This window comes from Cygnus olor, chromosome 1 (genome assembly GCF_009769625.2).
Source record: "Cygnus olor isolate bCygOlo1 chromosome 1, bCygOlo1.pri.v2, whole genome shotgun sequence".
Classification (NCBI taxonomy): Eukaryota; Metazoa; Chordata; class Aves; order Anseriformes; family Anatidae; genus Cygnus; species Cygnus olor.
The window spans coordinates 20,900,927-20,919,527 of NC_049169.1; positions in this window are offsets into that span (position 1 = coordinate 20,900,927).

The following is an 18,601-nucleotide window of genomic DNA, read 5'->3' on the forward strand; positions in this document are numbered from 1 at the left end:
TGTGGATTTAGGAGGAGTGGATCAGGCTGAGGAGACGACTATCGAGAGGTTCTCTGAATAGAATCATAGAATCATAGATTACCCTGAGTTAGAAGGGACCCATAAGGATCATCGAGTCCAACTCCTGGATCCACACAGGTCTACCCAAAAATTCAAAACATATGACTAAGAGCACAGTCCAAATGCTTCTTAAACTCCGACAGGCTTGGTCCCGTGACTACATCCCTGGGGAGCCTGTTCCAGTGTGTGACCACCCTCTCGATGAAGACCCTTTTCCTGATATCCAACCTGAACTTCCCCTGTCACAGCTTGACACCACTATCTCAAGTCCTATCACTGGTCACCAGAGAGAATAAATCGGCACCTGCCCCTGCACTCCCCCTCGTGAGGAAGCTGTAGACTGCAATGAGGTCTCCTCTCAGCCTCCTCTTTTCCAGGCTGAACAGGCCAAGTGACCTCAGCCACTCCTCATACTTCTTCCCCTCTAGGCCCTTCACTATCTTTGTAGCCTTTTTTTTTTTTTTTTCTTTCTTTCTTCTTTTTTACTGGTAGAACATGTAGCACTTTCAAACCTTTCAAACCTTTATTTATTGTGAATACACTTCCATATCAGAAATAATTTTATGTATTTTTTTTTAATTACTTTTGCTGAAAAGCCTCAAACAATGCAAGCTTTGAGAATTAGGGAATAAGTGAGAAATTCTTCCAGTGCATCTTAGACTGTATCAGTGCTGATAAGAGCCTTCTAGCACCCTTATGAAGGGTACTGGATCACACCTTAACCTGTTTTAAGCAGATGAGTACACAAGTGCATATAGAAAAAATATAATTGTACAAGGATTCAGCAGTTCTAAAGACAGAGGTGAGTTTGCCTGTAACCTTTGAACCCAAGAATCTGGAGCACAAAGGATAACTTCACTGACATGTGTAATTGCTCTCTATATCTAGTCATTTATCTCTTATCTCAGACTAATGCCAGGCTGTTCTGTCACTTCTCTGCTGTGGGAGAGGCTCAGATGGCAGGCTGTGACTCATGTTACATTAGACTCTGAGTGGAGCCGCAGCTACTTGGAAACGTTTACAGCTGCTGTCTGATCCAACCCCAAAACTTGCATTTGTGCTACATTGCATTTGCTCATCAAATTAAATGCTCTTACGAAAAAATCATTATTGTATTACGAATGGCATATGTATCCAATTATTTCAAAACACAGATGTTACTGTTCTAAATGTGTGTCTTAATGACATATTAAAGTCATGAGACATTGCATATATCTCAGAAATGTGTTTTTTTGCGATCCAGCAGCTCAATAGAACATTTTCTCAAGGGTCTGAACATGATTTACTAGAAAGTTTTATGAATGTCAATGGAGTTTTTAATATTTGGACACTTCCTTGTTTTATGCTCCACAGACCGTTGTTTCCCAATGTATACTATTCATTAATTTTGAATAAACTGTTCTGTGGTTTGACCCTTATAAACTGAATGGATTAAATATTTAGATTTCCCAGAATGATGACACTTCCAATTTCTACAAAGGGTTTTTATAACCCTTTGTCTATTAAAATAGAAGGAGATAATGGGGTAAGACAACATACTGAAGTAACAATCTTAATTTAAGATTAAAGCTGAAATTATGTAGAATTTTTTAATCAAAAAAATTAAGACATGAGTTGAGTATGGCACCCCTGCTTTTATTTCTGTAGGAAATAGGAGCCATTCAAATATTTATCACTTATTTTTGCTTGATGTGTTCTGGTAAGAGGTTTCAGAACGTCTATATGACTATCTGGAAGCATGTAAGCAGCTGAGATGGTGCAAAACGAGGAGACATCTTTAAAACCTTGCTGGGAACACATTCCACCTTGAAATCTAAGACTCAAGAGATGTTTTCCTTCAAAGGCTTTGCACAGTCATCAAAAATATCTTCCTAGAGAAAAACAGGTTTCACACATCTTTGCAGGATGGATTAAACCGGTGTAAATACGATCACATTTTGGCTGCTGCAAGACATATATTGCTCCTACATCTGACAATTTTTTTCAGCACCTTTTAAATTTATACTTCTCCTTAATGTTTATCTGTGTATGCATTGTGTCTCCATGTCCAGTCTCTGTGAGGAGAGACTGGGGTTGCCCCATGCTGAACACAGCTGGTTCCAGCCGGCTCCAGTAGACTCACTGCTTAACCTCTCAGACAAATTGGTGGCACTGGGAAAACTTGCTTAAGAAAGGGTGAAAAATGCTGCAGAGCAGTTGTGAGAAACAGGATGGAGAAAAAAAGTGTGAAAACAACCCTTCAGATACTAAGGTCAGTGAAGAATCACAGAATTACTAATGTTGGAAAAAAACTCCAAGAACATCTGATCCAACCATCCCCCAAACACCAATATCACCGACTAAACCATGTCCCTAAGCACCATGTCTAACCTTTTTTTAAACACCTCCAGGGACAGTGACTCCACCACCTCCCTGGGCAACCTGACTAGGGCAATGCCTGACTACTCTTTCTGAGAAGAAATTTCTCCTAATTTCTAACCTGAACCTCCCCTGGCGCAACCTGGGGCCATTCACTCTCTCCTGTCACTAGTTTTCTGTGAGAAATGGCTGCCCCCCAGCTCCCCACACCTTCCTTTCAGGTAGTTGTAGAGAGCAATAAGATCTTCCCTGAGCTTCCTCTTCTCCAGACTAAACAACCCCATTTCCCTCAGCCGCTCCTCACAGGACTTGTGTTCCAGGCCCTTCACCAGCTTTGTAGCCCTTCTCTGGACACACTCCAGAGCCTCGATGTCCTTCTTGTAGTGAGGGGCCCAAAACTGAACACAGTATTCAAGGTGTGTCCTCACCAGCGCAGAGTACAGGGGGTGTACTCCCTGGTCCTGCTGGCTACACTATTCCTGATACAAGTCAGGATGCCGTTGGCCTTCTTTGCCACCTGGGCAAACTGCTGGCTCATGTTCAGGCAAACATTGACCAACACCCCCAAATCCTTTTCCTCTGCACAGCTTTCCAGATATTCTCCCCCAAGCCTGTAGCACTGCATGGGGTTGTTGTGACCAAAGCGCAGGACCCGGCACTTAGACATGTTGAAGCTCATCCCATTGGCTTCATCCCATTGATCCAACCAGTCCAGGTCCCTCTGTAGGACCTTCCTACCCTCTGGCAGATCAACAGTTCCCTGCAACTTGGTGTCATCTGCAAACTTGCTGAGAGTGCACTTAATTCCCTCATCCAAATCATCAATAAAGTTATTAAAGAGGATGGGCCCCAACACCAACCCCTGGGGAACACCAATGGTGACTGGTTGCCAACTGGATTTCACTCTGTTCACCACTACTCTCTGGGCCTGGCTGTCCAGTCAGTTTTTAACCCAGCAAAGAGTGTACCTGTCCAAGCCATGTGCTGCCAGCTTCTCCAGAAGAATGCATGTTTGCTGAAGTCTAGGTAGATTACATCAACAACCTTTCCCTCATCCACCAGGAGGGTTACCCTGTCATAGAAGGAGATGAGGTTGGTCAGGCAGGACTTGCCTGTCGTGAACCCATGTTGACTGGGCCTGATCCCCCTGGTTGTCTTGCACATGCTGTGTGATTGCAGTCCAGATGATCTCTTCCATAACCTTCCCTAGCACCGAGGTCTTGCTGACAGGCCTGTAGTCTGGATTCTCCTTATGACCCTTCTTATAGATGGGCGTCACATTAGCAAGTCTCCAGTCATCTGAGACCTCTCTGTTTGAACATGATAGATGATGGAAAGTGGCTCGGCAATCACATCTACCAACTCCTGCAGCACTCTCAGGTGGATCCCATCTGGCCCCATGGACTTGCGACAGTCCAGGTAGAGTAGCAGGTCTCTAACTGTTTCCAGCTGAATCATGGGGGGGGTTCTTCTGCTCCTTGTCCCAGACTTCCAGGTCAGGAGGCTGAGTACCCTGAGGATAAGTGGTCTGACTAATAAAGACAGACGTAAAGAAGGCATTGAGAATCTCAGCCTTTTTCTTTTCCTTAGTAGTCATGTTCCCCCATGTATCCAGTAAAGGATGGAGAGTCTCCTTGGCCCTCCTCCTACTGTTAATGTATTTGTAAAAACATTTTTTTGCTATCTTTTGCCACAGTGGCCAGGTTGAGCTCATGCTGGACTTTAGCCTTTCTGATTTTTTTTCACTGCAGATGTTGGCAACTTCCTTGTACTCTCCCCGAGTTGCCTGTCCCTTCTTCCACTAGACATAAACTCTTTTTCTCCCAGACAATCAGCAAAAGTTCCCTGTTCAGCCACACCAGTCTTCTTCACCGCTAGCTCATCTTACGGCACATAGGCACAGCCTGCTCCTGTGCCTTTAAAACTTCCTTCTTGAGGAGCATCCAGTCTTCCTGGACCCCTTCAGGACTGACTCCCAAGGGATTCTCCCTACCAGTGTTCTGAACAGTTCAAAGTCTTCCCTCCAGAAGAGGGAAGGCAAAAGTTTTACTGACCCCTCTCCTGACTTCACCAATAGAGAACTGTATCATTTCATGGTCGCTCTGCCCAAGACAGCTCCTGACCACCACATCTCCACAACAAGAAGTGGTAGAAGGTGTTTCAGGTGCCTGAGATTCCTCTTCAGCCTGAGAGGACCACAGTGGAGCACGTTGACCTCTGTAGCCCATGGAGGACCAAGCTGGAGCAGATATCCAGACTGATGCCTGCAGAGGACCCACACTGAAGAACTTTTTGAAGGACCGCAGCCTATGGAGAGGACTCAGGCTGGAGCAGGGAAAGAATGTGAGTAGGAAGTAGTGGCAGAGAGGAAATCCTTTTCTCCATTTCCCCTGCACTTTATTGCTCTCCCCTGCACTGCTTGAGGTGGAGAGGTAGAGGAGCTGGAAATCAAACAGTGAATTTAAGCCTGGGAAGAAGTTGTGCAGTAGAGAGAGGAATAGGAAGGATGTTTAATTTGTTGCCTTTGTTTTTCATTATCCAAACCTATTTCAATTTGGAAAATAATAATAATAATAATAATAATAATAATAATAATAATAATAGTCTTGTTTTCTTCTCCAATCCTGTTGAGGAAGTTGTGAGACAGCAGCTAGGTCTGGCAGCTGGCCAAGGTCAACCTACTACAGTGGACATTGAGCCATGAGGATTCAAGTTTAAGTCCTAGATCTTGCAAATATTTCCGTAACATTTATAATTTACTTCAGCTTCAGAAACACAAGGGAAACATTGTCTAGTTACAGAGACATAGTATTAAGGATAGATTCCAGAAAATATTTTTTTTTTTTTAAAAAAAAGGAAATACAGATAATTGTTATGTTTAGTGAAGGTCTTCCTAATGCTGACAGATAAAATGTATCCTAATATTACTCTCTCAGTTAGTATATAGCTAATTATATTACATCTGGTTGTAGATGCTTCCAAACTCTCCACATTCAAAAATGTAGATTTAAACACTATTTCCCATTTATGTCTCATAGCAACCAAAAAAAAGAAAAAATACATGAATGGATATAAAAAATAAAAATAAAAATAAAAATAAAAATAAATGCCACTCTTCCCTCCAGCAGGCAAGATAACTTATTACCTGTCTTGTAAAAGCCCATATCTACAATATTAAAGAGTGTGAGTAGCATACCCACAAAATGGTAACACTATACATAAAAATGTGCATTAGGATACTTTTATGAGAGGAGAAAGCTTGCAATGCCCTTAACTGTATCTTGGAGATTATTCAGAGAATAAAATATTTGACAGAATTACCCTTAATAAATGTAAAGCATCTGCAAACACTGATTCACTTGTCTATCAAACAGTTGACTATTGGCTTGAATTATGTATTTTACAACCCACTTAATACTTCTGCCTTTATTTTTAAGCAAAATATATTTCATTTTTAAGCAAAATGTATTTATTTCAATATATGTATAGCATGTGCTGGACCATAGCACAATGGACTAAACTAAATTGCTGGTCCTGAAGAGTGTCTCTTCTAATATTGATTAGTGTCTTGAAGCAGCCTCATAAATTACTTGTGCAGACAAGAAAGCAAATTGCACTTTAGTTTGCACAAACACAGCTCAATGATTCTAAATCAGCGTTGGAATAATTTGCCTTGCTCACAATGTCTGTCTTCTGAGAATGTCTCCTAGACTTACTGGTTTGAAAAAGAATGCATCAAAATGGTGTTATGAACACATCAGTTCATTCTAACAAATAGAAATAACCTCAATTTATGGACTACCATATCTCTTCTTACATACATACATACATACATGCATAAGAGAGAAAATACATGAACAGTCCAGGCTGCCCTGCTTGGAACCATAGATGATTGCCCTAATTACAGTTAGTGGTGCTGATGTGTTTTATTGCTGGTCCTGAGTCTAGCATGCCGCCCTATATTGCCTGTGTCTCAACAGCTAGGATAGGCATCTCGTGAGGATGTAGGAGCTATGCAAGCAAACTGTCTCAGGCAAAGCTTGGCTAAGAACTTTGCTATATCCAATACATTGAAATGGTTTTGCAGGAAGGCAAGGAAGCAACAAGAGTGATACAGTCATCACCATCTTAAAAATTCACAGAACTTGAGTGTTATCACAGAATCACAGAATCATAGAATTGTAGGGGTTGGAAGGGACCTCGAAAGATCATCGGGTCCAACCCTTCTGCCAAAGCAGGTTCCTTAGAGAACCTTCCTTATCAGATCATAGGATCATAAAATCATTACGGTTAGAAAAGACCTCCAAGATCATATGATCCAACCATCCCCCAAACACCAATATCACCGACTAAACCATGTAACTAAGTGCTACATCCAACCTTTCCTTAAACACCTCCAGGGATGGTAACTCCACCACCTCCCTGGGCAACCTGACTAGGGCAATGCCTGACTACTCTTTCTGAGAAGAAATTTCTCCTAATTTCTAACCTGAACCTCCCCTGGCGCAACCTGGGGCCATTCACTCTCTCCTGTCACTAGTTTTCTGTGAGAAATGGCTGCCCCCCAGCTCCCCACACCTTCCTTTCAGGTAGTTGTAGAGAGCAATAAGATCTTCCCTGAGCTTCCTCTTCTCCAGACTAAACAACCCCATTTCCCTCAGCCGCTCCTCACAGGACTTGTGTTCCAGGCTACACTATTCCTGATACAAGTCAGGATGCTGTTGGCCTTCTTTGCCACCTGGGCAAACTGCTGGCTCATGTTCAGGCAAACATTGACCAACACCCCCAAATCCTTTTCCTCTGCATAGCTTTCCAGCTACTCTGCCTCAAGCCTGTAGTGTTTTCAAACACCTGTGGGATTCATCTGGTCAAATGTACATGTTTATAGCACAGATATCTGTAAGCTAGCCTTCTGAAGGCCTTTCATATCAACATATCAACAGTCACTTTTAGGATGCAAATTATCTTGTCTTAGGAGACACTTAAAATCAATCAGGTTATGCCCTACAAGTCCCACTGACTGTGCAGAGAGCTACTTAGATATCGTCATCAAGCATGGTAATCAGCTTTTAACCAAAATTCCTAATACATTACACTATCCACTGGGGCATCCAGCTTGCTCTAGAAAGGCCTGTGTCTCTCACACACCATGTACCAAATCTCCCAGCCTCATGCAGAGGTCTCTTATATCCTACAATATTACTAGCCATTTATGTGAGAAGCTGAGTAACCCTTACCTGTGATCAGCCAAAGAGCTTTGCATGCTTTAGATTTTCTCATTGATTAGACTTCCTTTGACTATAATTACACACCAATAACAGCTATTCAACTCACAGGCTGACACCAACATATAGATGCATACAATGCAGTACTGACCTCAGACTGAACACTAACTGTGCAGCATCCACGTTTTGCATTTGACTCAGCCAGCTGAACATAAACAACCAATGTTATTTGAGATTTTATAGGGTGTCCAAGAGAGCTACATGGCCCTGACACTGTAACATAGGACTTAAGAAAAAACATGTCTTTCTCAAGTGATGGGTAGAGGCCAGGCAGGTCTCCCACTATAAAATAGCACTAGATGCCCATTTTTAGGAAATTAGGGGAGAATTCAGTTGTTTAAACATGTGTTAAATAATATCAGGTCTCCTTGCTGGCTTCCATATTCTGCTTCAGAGAGTGTAAATCAACCATGAGACCTGAACAAGATCTAGTGTCTATACATTATTTCACACAAAAATGTCTAGTACTATTTCATTTGTCCTACAGCATACTTCCTGGCTTCCCTGTACTGTTCCTGAAAGACATGAGTGTCCTCTCAGTACTGCCTTGGATACCTCAGGACATTTCAAATGACGCTAGACACTCCTAAGTCAGCAAACAAATACTGCCTTTAGAGTTACGTGAGAATGAATCAAGTCTAATCCATTTTACGAATGCTCAAGCATGACATACTACTTCAAGATTTTGACTATTCTGTGCCCGTATGAAAATGCAATACTGAACACCAAGGAAATTCTAAAAAAGAAGGATATTTCACAGCAAAAGAACAACTGAGTAAGGATTTTCAGATTTATACGTTTTATTTTAGCAACCAATCTATAGTCTATACATCACTTTTGGCCTGTACTGGCCTTTAACATACTTTAACTACTTTAAATATAAATCAGTTAGTACACCAGTACTAGTTGATTTATATTTAAGCCCTTTGTTTTTACTTTTACTAAAAATCAAAATACTCTTAAAGTACAGAATTTGGGTGAAAAATCCAAAGGATACAGAAAATTCACTGTATTTCTTTAAAGATATATCAATATTGTTCCTAAAATAATTAATTAATTAATTAATAATGTGACTTTTTAATTTTCCCCTTCTTCATATAAATAAGAAAATAGGTAAACTAATGTTGAAAGTCTTTGTCAAAATAGATATGATTTCTTGTCACTTTTACTTTCACCTCAGTTTCTTCCTTTGCCTTCTTCAAACATTCATTTTATTGTATCTCAATATAATACAAAATTGTGCAAACCATAAAAAATTTACATATACAAAATATATCTAATATGGCTGTTGAAGAATTATAATGATTGCAGTTTCTATTTGTATCCTAGGTTGTTAGATATACTGATATGAATACAGTAATGCTGACATACTTGAATATTGTAAGTTATCATTTTTTTCCAGGTTGGCTTTCACACGCCACAATTTTGAGAATTTTTAAGGACAACAGAAATGCTAATGTTGATAATCAATACATTTATTTTATGCAATTAACTGTATAAGGCTACTGCCATTGTACCAAGTCAATGTTGCAAATCTCAGTTTTCACAAGGCCAGCGAACAGATCTCAGCTTGGACCTTTTCATTTTTGTTGATAAGATGCTTTAGCATTATTCAACTGAATCCCAGGGTCACTCTGATCTCAAATTATGTGGTTATTTCCAAAGTACAAGTTGTTTCAAGGGAAGCATGGTCTGTTTATTTACTGATGCATGTCCAGATGTGGTTTTCAGACTTTAAAGAACTGAATCAGAAGCAATTCGGCTAAGTCCTACATGAATAATTCATCTTGTTCTTGCACATTTTTAAGAGAAGTGACTTTATTTGTTAGCATTTTGCCAATGCAACAAAAAATGTTGCTAACTGGGATTTGTGTCATAAGTGTTTTGGTCACAGAGCTTGTCATGCTTGCACACTAGGTGTTTCATTAATCAAAGGTATGCTAGATTGTCAGACTTACTGAGGACAGAAAATCTGGATGCCCACTGATTTGTGAGTGTCATCAGTAATTTCCTTCCTCAGCTACTGCTGGCTTTAGAGCCAGCCTGACATTTTCAGTACAAATGAAAATGTTACAAAAATGGACTGCTCCTCTGTTGTGAGGTGGCACATTTAGAAAGTCTTTTTGTGAGCTCATATGCTGGAAATGTAAATATTGGCATATCCAAACTCATGATGTGAGGCAGGCCTTATGGCCCTGTATATTTTCAAAGCACTCCCTTGTTAATGCAGTACACAAGCCTAAGCAATGAGGCAAGGTTGGGGAGCCAAAGTCTGATTAGGTTCACCTAGTATGAAATGTCTGCATGAAACTGTCAACCTTTGTTCAAGCAGGAAGTGATTGGCTGCCTGCGATGGTAGCATGTCTCATCGAACACTGCTGAAAGGTTCCCTTGAACATGCAGGGCAGTACCCGGTCCCAGCCACTTGTTCAGGAAAAATGACTAGAGAAGGTACTGAAATGAACTTCTAGCATGAAAAAGTGAATGAAGAACATTTCTTCTAAGAGGAATATGCAAGGATCTGGTTTCTCTAGCCTAGCAAAACAAAAGTTGAAAATTATATGACTTCTCCCTTTAAATACACTAAGAAGGAAAATACCGGGGAGGGACAAGAGTCACTTAACTTTAATAAACACTATGTTGGCACAAAAACAGAACACAGAAAACAGGAATAAATTTAGGCTACACATCAGAAAGAGATTAAACTATTAAAGCAGGAATGTTCTGGAATAGCCTTTCAATAGGAGCATTTGCACCTTTTCAGCTAGAGCTTGATAAGCTTATACAGCTTGATAAATTCATGATGTGCGTGAGTAGAGATTACCTAACCAAGAATTTGACCACCAGCTATAGCTGGTTTTCTAAGCCATACATATTCATAATTGCTGTTCATGGATTTATTCTGCTTTTAAAAGAACCTCATTAAGTCTCTAGTCTAACTTCCAAATGGGTCTTGAAAATCCCAAAGGATGGAGAGAGACCATACCATTTCTCTGAGTAACTTCTTCCAATGTTTTTCTGTCCTCATGGGGAAATTATTTTCTTTCTTACATGTAGCTGGACCTGTCTTGTTTTGATTTAAGCCCTTTTTCTGCCATTCTCTCACCTTTTATGCTGAAAATTCTGGCATCACCTTCTAAAAAGATTCTCCTCAGATATTGGGTGCTGCAGTACAGTTCTCAAAAAGTCATCTTTTCTCCAGGCTGGACAACCCACCACACACCTCCCATGGTCTCTTCTCACAGAGCAAGCATTGCAACCCCCAGTCATCATTGTGGACATCTGCTGAAATCACTCCAGATTATTGATGACTATCTTCTTTTACAGGGGACACTAAAACTCAGTGCAGTACTCTAGATGGGGTCTGATGAAAGACAAGTAAAGGGTGATAATCCCTTCCTTCTGTGTGCTGCTTTTGATCCTGTTTATGCAACCCAGAAAGCTGTTAGTCCTCTTTGCTGCCACAGCACTGCTGGCCTATGCTCAACTTGCTGTCCACCAGACCCCCAGGTCCCTCTCCCCAGAGCTGTTCCTCAGCTCTAAGTCCCCAGCTGGTATCATTGCAAAGGAGGGTCTCCGCAGGTGTAGGGATTTGCATTTGCCTGTGAATTTCATAAGATGTTAGTTCATTTCTCCAGCCTGTCTACATCCTTTAGGATGACAACTTGTCCTTGAGTATCTCCACCGGTCATCAACAGTTTGTCATCATTCACAGAGTTGATGAGAGTTCACCTTGATGTCTTTCCAGGCCCCTGATAAAGATAGCAACAAGACAGATCCAGCCCTTGTGATACTCAACTTGTTACTGAGCTTCAGATAGGCAATGACCCACTTACTACTGCTGTCTGAGCCCAATCATTGAATCAGTTTCTACCCATATGGTTGTCTACTCATTCAGATTATAACATTCTAACTTGATATAATATCTTGATTTAATCTTTGAATCTACCTTCCTAGTCATTCCAGTTCTCTTGTTCAACTTGTTTTCTTGTTAGTTCAGTACTTGTAATTTCCCAAGATCTGTAGAGAAACATTTTAATGAATGGGGGGTCCAGGGACCAGAGCTAGTTCCAATTTCAGAGCTGAAAAACAGTTTCTTTAGTGGACAAAATTGAAAACGGCCTTACCGATAAGGTCATTTGTTTGAGTAGAGAACAGTCGCAAGGTATGAGCTTCTCACCTCATATTAGACATTTAAGAAGAAGCCAGTCATCCTGGATTCCCATGATGGTCAATAGAGTGAAATAGGTTTCACTAGAGGGTGATACATTTGATTTGTTTTAGACTTGGGAAGAAATACATCATTCTCTGGTACCCTTATTTCTCTCCATGGTCCATAGTCTTTGAACATCTGAATTAGGACAGATTAATCTACTTCCCCATGACCAGTATCATCCAGGAGATCCTGATAGATTATCACAATATTCTGTACCTCACTTATGATCTGTATTTGCATATAATGTATATAAAGGGTCCATGCCATGGTAGAGAGCAGTCATTTAATTGTGATAAATATGATATAAAAAGTTTGAAATTATATAAACTGATTGTAGCAGTAAAGATGTATTTTCACCTTTTAAAGAGAATAATCTGGACTGAAGGAGTGGGAATATAAATAAAGTGACCCTTAGACATAATCAATCTTTATGTTAGAATGATGTCACCAGACACTTCTTTTTTTTTCCAAACCATATGACATAACTTGTTCATGCATGTGCTTCTGTAGTTTCCACAGGGTAATTCAATAACCTACTCTGTTTCATTATTAATTCTGTAAATACTATGGTTAGCTATTTTTTAATCAAAATTAATGGTTGCCCTTCCCAAAGGTTCTTAGACAAACCAAGCTGCCTGGACTTATTAGCAGAGCTTTAAACTAGATTCAGCAGGGGAAGGGGATGTGCCTCTGAGTGACAGAAAAGAAAGAGAGAACACTAATACCTTGGGAAGCAACAGAGAAATGCCTGTGAACTGTCCCAAAGGAATTAGGGAGGGCTCCTCTAAAAAGATGATGTGGCTGATAGCCCAGCTGAAGTGCCTCTGTACCTATGCATGCAGCATGGGAAACAAGGAGCTGGAAACTACAATGCAACTAGAAAACTATGACCTAATTACTATCATAGAAACCTAGTGGGATGAATCACACAACTGGAAGGGGCAGAGGAGTGGGGACATGTGGGTGTTGCTCTCTATGTTAAGAAACAGATAAATTGCAGAGCTACCTCAGAAAGAGCCACAGTCAGGTTGAGAGCTTGTGGGTAAAAGTTTAGGACAGGACCAATAAAGGACACCTTTTGGTTGGGGTCTACTTGAGGCCAACTGATCAAAGAGAGTCTGTTGACAAGGCCTTCCTGCTTCAGCTACAAGTGTCATGCTCGTACACTCTCATCTTGACGGGGGATTTCAGCCACCCAGATGTCTGCTGGAAAGCTACACAGCAGGCTGTAAGCAATCCAGAAGACATCGAGGACAAGTTCCTTATCCAGGTAGTAGACAGGCTTCAGATGGAAATACAGCTATTGTTACCTTAGAAGATTAAGTCCATTACCTTCCCATGGAAAAAAAAAAAAAAAAAAAAAGAGAGAGAGAGAGAGAGAGAGAAGATGTATGAATACAGCTAGTCTATGGAGTTATACTGCCAACATATTAGTAGACCAGGCATAATGTCTATATGCCTACCATTGTGTAAGATTTAAATATTTTATATTGTATAGATTTTTTAATAATAACTTTGAGCTGAAGTGTGTTGAAGAACTGACTAGCAGGGTGGAAATTTTGAATGAAAGCCCTGCCAGTGCAAAGAAATTCCCAGACATGGGTAGTAACAACAGGAGCAAATCTGAGGCATGTCTTACAAAGAGAAATATGTTAATCCCTCTTTTCCACTGATGCCCAGGGGAACCAGCAGAAGAAATATTCATATTCAGGCTCCTTACTTTGTATGTGAAGCTCAATATATAATAGAAAAAAATACATAACTCTCATTTTTAATATATCATGGGTTCTTTCTTACTGCTGAACTGGTATGGCCTCACCTGGGCATTTAACCTTCCCTGGCAATGAGCACAAAACCCCTTAACTGTAACACCAAACACACAGTGGGACAGAAGTTCTATTACCATTACATATTTTAACACATGAAACCTTGAGGGAGTCTTATGTTCTTGATCCCAACTCACAGTAATGCCATGAGTTACCGTTTCTCTGAGTTACTTTAATGACAGAATTTGTGAAGCCACAGAAATTACACTCTCAAAGTTTTACTTTCAGTACTAACTCTTGAAGCGTCTTGCTCCTTAGTTTGCTGATTCAGTCAAAATAAAATAGCATAAATCTCCAGCATTTGTATTTCCTCAAAAAACATTGAAAGCTCTTTTCTATCCTGTCATGGAACTAAACATGTCAGAAACTCTGCTCCTTATTGACTTGATTACTCTGTCTCTGATAAATGTAATCTTACCATGCGCACAGCCATCCATAAAGCAACTATCAAAAATTTACTCAGACTATTCACATCCTTTCTCTATTTCTTGTCCACTGCATTGAAGAAGGCCTGCCTGTTTCTACTCTTAAAGCTCTTTGTAATTTCTCCTGCCCTGGCTACCATTCATTCATTATGTTAGAGTTCAGCTCCTGCCTACAATTGTCTTGTTTTTCCAGTCTTATTTGTAAACTTTTGAGATTTTTTTTCCATGTTGCGGTGAGCATCCATAAATATTCATTGTTTTTTGCTTGAAAACTCTCTATAACTGCAATACATATACAGACTTGTACTTGTTATGCTCCTAATATACCAAGGCACCAGAAATGGATCACTGGTTACTCTGCTCCTCTGTTAACCTGTACTTGCCTACTTGTCTTTTTTTTTTTTTTTTCTCTTTCTTTCTTTTTAGGCAGTCAGCTGTAAAGGTAAGGGCCCTGAAAGATCTATAGAGACCATCTATCTGTTCTGTGTTTCTGCTTAGTGTCACAATTGTAAAAATTACAGCTAACAATAGTATTAGGAATTAAATGAAAACCGGTCTCTATTTAAGTACCCTTAAATCTGCAGACAAACAAATCATGGTAACTGATAGGGAAATATCTCCGTTTATCCTGTTTTATTTTGTTCACCTAAATTTCAGGGAATTTTGGAGGCAAAACAATATTTTGCTATTAAGCAAAATACCTATACAGTGTAGTATCTCTGAAAGTGATTGGAAAGTTATTTGTTTTGCTTTGTTTACAACCCTGAATTTCTATACATTCTTGAAAGAATAGAGGGAAAAACTCTAGAGCTTTATCAGAGTACAAAGCAATGTGAATTAGCAGAGAAATTGGTGGACAATAAGAAACACAATTTCTGTTACTGGGTGCATTGAGGAAGTGTGTCTCATTGCCCAGACAGCAGGATGAAAGTGTTTCCCTTCTATGCATATTACAGATTAAGCACTGTAATATTTATAGCAGTCTTTTTTCACATTCCAGGCTGCAGGCTTCCAAAAATAGTCTTTCAACAAGGAATATTATTAAACCTTTAATATTTTTTTTTCACTGTTACTATAATATTTTTCCCACAAAGGGAAACCTCTTTCTCCTCTGATACAGTGTGGCTAATCATTAGTTACTTTCTTTTTCAAAGCTGCAGACTCATTATAAAAATGTGAGTAGCTAGCACTTAGACTTCTAACTGAAAGCCACTTAAAGCCATTAGATCTATGAACCCTGAACTCCTTTGCAGTCTTATCATTGTTAAGGTATAAAGAAACTGTTGTACAGTGTTGGTAAGTATATCCACAAACCTTCTTTGTGCTCAACAACACCAATTTTATATATAATTACATGTTATGAGAGACAGGGACCATGAAATACTTGTAGAGAAGACAGCTTCCAATATTTGCAACTTCTAAAAAGCAAGTGATAAAATTTTGCCCAGCAAACTGTAATGGCTTAAATGCCAATAATAATAAGTGCTTCTTACTATGATCAATAAAGATTGACAACAAGAATAAAATAAATCAATACATTAGTGAAAGAAAGCAAAATTGTCAGCATGTATTATGTTGGTGAAGCTGAGAGTAAATGTGTAGGCGCTTAGGCAAAAATTAAATTAGCCAAGTGAAACTGAGAAGCAAAAAAATCATAGGCCATTGTGCCAGATTACAGGGTAATTCCACAGAATTTACTGTACTTTGACAGAGTAGAAGATATTAAGTGGAGAATGTAGGGAAACAATCTTTTATCAGCTAAGTTCAATTAACACCAAGATAACATTTCATACTAAGATTCCTTTTTCATTTAGAGGAAATAAATAAAATATGTTTTGTATACAAGTGTAACAGATATGATCACTGCATTTTATAAGCATTTCATTCTGTCAAATACATGGTCTCTATTACCGTTACTTCCTTCTCAGATACTCAGCATAAGCCACTTATGTAATCACTCCCTAGAATACTTCAGTCCATATCATCCAGGGATTACACAAAACTAAACATTAGCTGTTTTAAGTTAACCCATTGCATTTGGATAGAAGCATACCATGGATGATTGGATTGATTTGATGAAATTATTTTAGATGTTGCCAGGATTTGCAAACAAGCTAGACAGAAATGATTTTCATTCTGGGAAAACTGACCAGGAGGTCTCATGATGAACTGAGAGTAAACTGAAGTAACAAAACAATGCAGTAGTGTTGATCACTCAAACGATTCTTCTTGGATAGATCTCTGATCTTGTTATGATCTTGTTCTCTTCTGTGGAAGGCCAAATGCATTTGGGTTCACAGTGTCATGACTCTGGGCATGGTCCTGGAGCATGAACTCCACCCCAGTTGTGTCTGCTGTTGTGGATGGAGTGTTAGTGTCTCAAGTGTTTCATCACCTCCCCACTATCAACCCTACTCAACAGTTCATACGTGGATTTTACATGTTTTGTCGGAAAAAAGGAAATCTTCTTTGTTAGTGCTATAAAAGGTGTGTCCTTCATGTCCTTCAGGTCCTGTTTAGATTTTGAGAGATGTTGTAATGTTAAGGTTTAAAAACTGTTGCTTCATGATAATAGAATGAATAGGGTGATTTCACCATAAATTAGGATGTTAATGATTACAAATATGGAAGATCCAATAATGATTGCTGCATACAATGTTTTATGTGAGAAGCACTTGTAGGAAAGAATTGTGTCAGATGTTTACAATACAGAAGTGAAATCTAAGAATTAGAGAATGTTTGTGCATAAATTCCTTTCATTGACCTAAAAAGAATCATTTTTACTCTACAAGAAACAAAGTCCAGTGAGAACAAACACTACCAGAAATGTGATGGATCCCAGTACAAAATGTGTTTTTTCAGTGTGTATTCAGCACAGAATTCTTCATAATTTTCCACATTTCTGGTATATTTATTCTATGATATATGAGACATTCTCTCTCTTCCGTCTGCTGCCAGTGACACAATATTTACCTCTGTTCAAGTTCTTCAAGCCATCAGTGCCATCTTTTCTTTATGTAAGAAGCTTTCATTGGGGAAATACCCTAAATGGAGAATTCTTTTTAAAAAGAAAATGCCTCATCTCATGCATCAATTCTCCACTCAAAAATTCTTTTATACTGTAGTTATTTCTATCTTGTCATTCAATTCAGATTTACTCCAATTTTAATCCCATGGACTATGAAAGAGTGCGGTTTCCCTACTTTTCATTTGCAAAGTCACTTCTCAGCTCACAAACCCACAGGCAGATGTAAGCACCATTTCATTCAACTTAATTTTTATCACGCACATGACTACACTTAGAAGACCTTTACAAATATCTGATCTGAACTTCTTCTGTAAGCAGTTAAGAGGGAGGTTTCTTCTAGATAAACTTTGGATATAGAAGCAATATATAGAAGTGTTTATGTGACTTCCGAAAGCACTTCCCATCAGAAGACAATGAAGCTTGTGCTTTGTTATCATTTAGGTGTTTGTGATAATCTCTAGCATCAGTTTAGCACTTTCGTTTGTTGGTTGCTTCAGTTCTGGCTTCATATAGATTCACATACTGGGATTCTATTCTTTTATTTAAAGAAAAGAAATCAAAGTAACATTACCTTGTCCCGTCCTCTGTGAACTCAGTAACTTGACATTCAAAAAATAGTAGAGTTGCTCCTATCCCATTTACCATTCTTTTTTTTTTTTTTTCCTCTAGAAATCTTTGTAATCATTTCTCATTATTCTGATGCACAAAGCATTTAAAGGCTTCATGAAAAATAGGTGAAAGGCTATAACCCTTCTTCACAAAGAGGAACTTTCCTATTGCACCTCCAGAAAATACTTCTGGCCTTTTTCATCGTTAACATTACGTACAACACTGTCTTATTTCTTACTTGTGCAATGTTGAGTGCACATGTAATGCCCAGTGCTGCTGGAAGCCTGTCAGTTAGGATTTATCTGAGCAGCCTGAAGGAATGCAGAACAGAAAACATTTTTCTGCTGACCTACACAGGAACACATTGCAGCTCCACTTCGTTCTTCCTGCTGATTGCTGTGTAAGTGCTAACCAGATGGAGAGCAAGCCACTCTCCTCAAGGACAGAGAGCAGAGCCTTGTACCCATGGTGTATGGATGGCAGCAGTAATATACCATCTTTCCAACCACTCTTATGAACACAGTGACCTCCTGCTTAAGGAAAGGAGTTTGCTTTCTTCTGACTTTCCCTCATTAAAAAACAATTCAGCATTTGTGTAGTCTCCTCTGCTCACCAATCTGGCTGTGCTAACAATGATTCAGCATCTATAAGAAAAATAAATTTTATGCTGTATGCATTTTTCAGAAGTTGGGACATAATTAAGCTTTTTGATTCTGCTCGTTAAGATAAGCCTGTCTCCTTCCTCACCTACGGCATAAAGCTGGCATGTGCATATATATTTATTGTAGAATAAA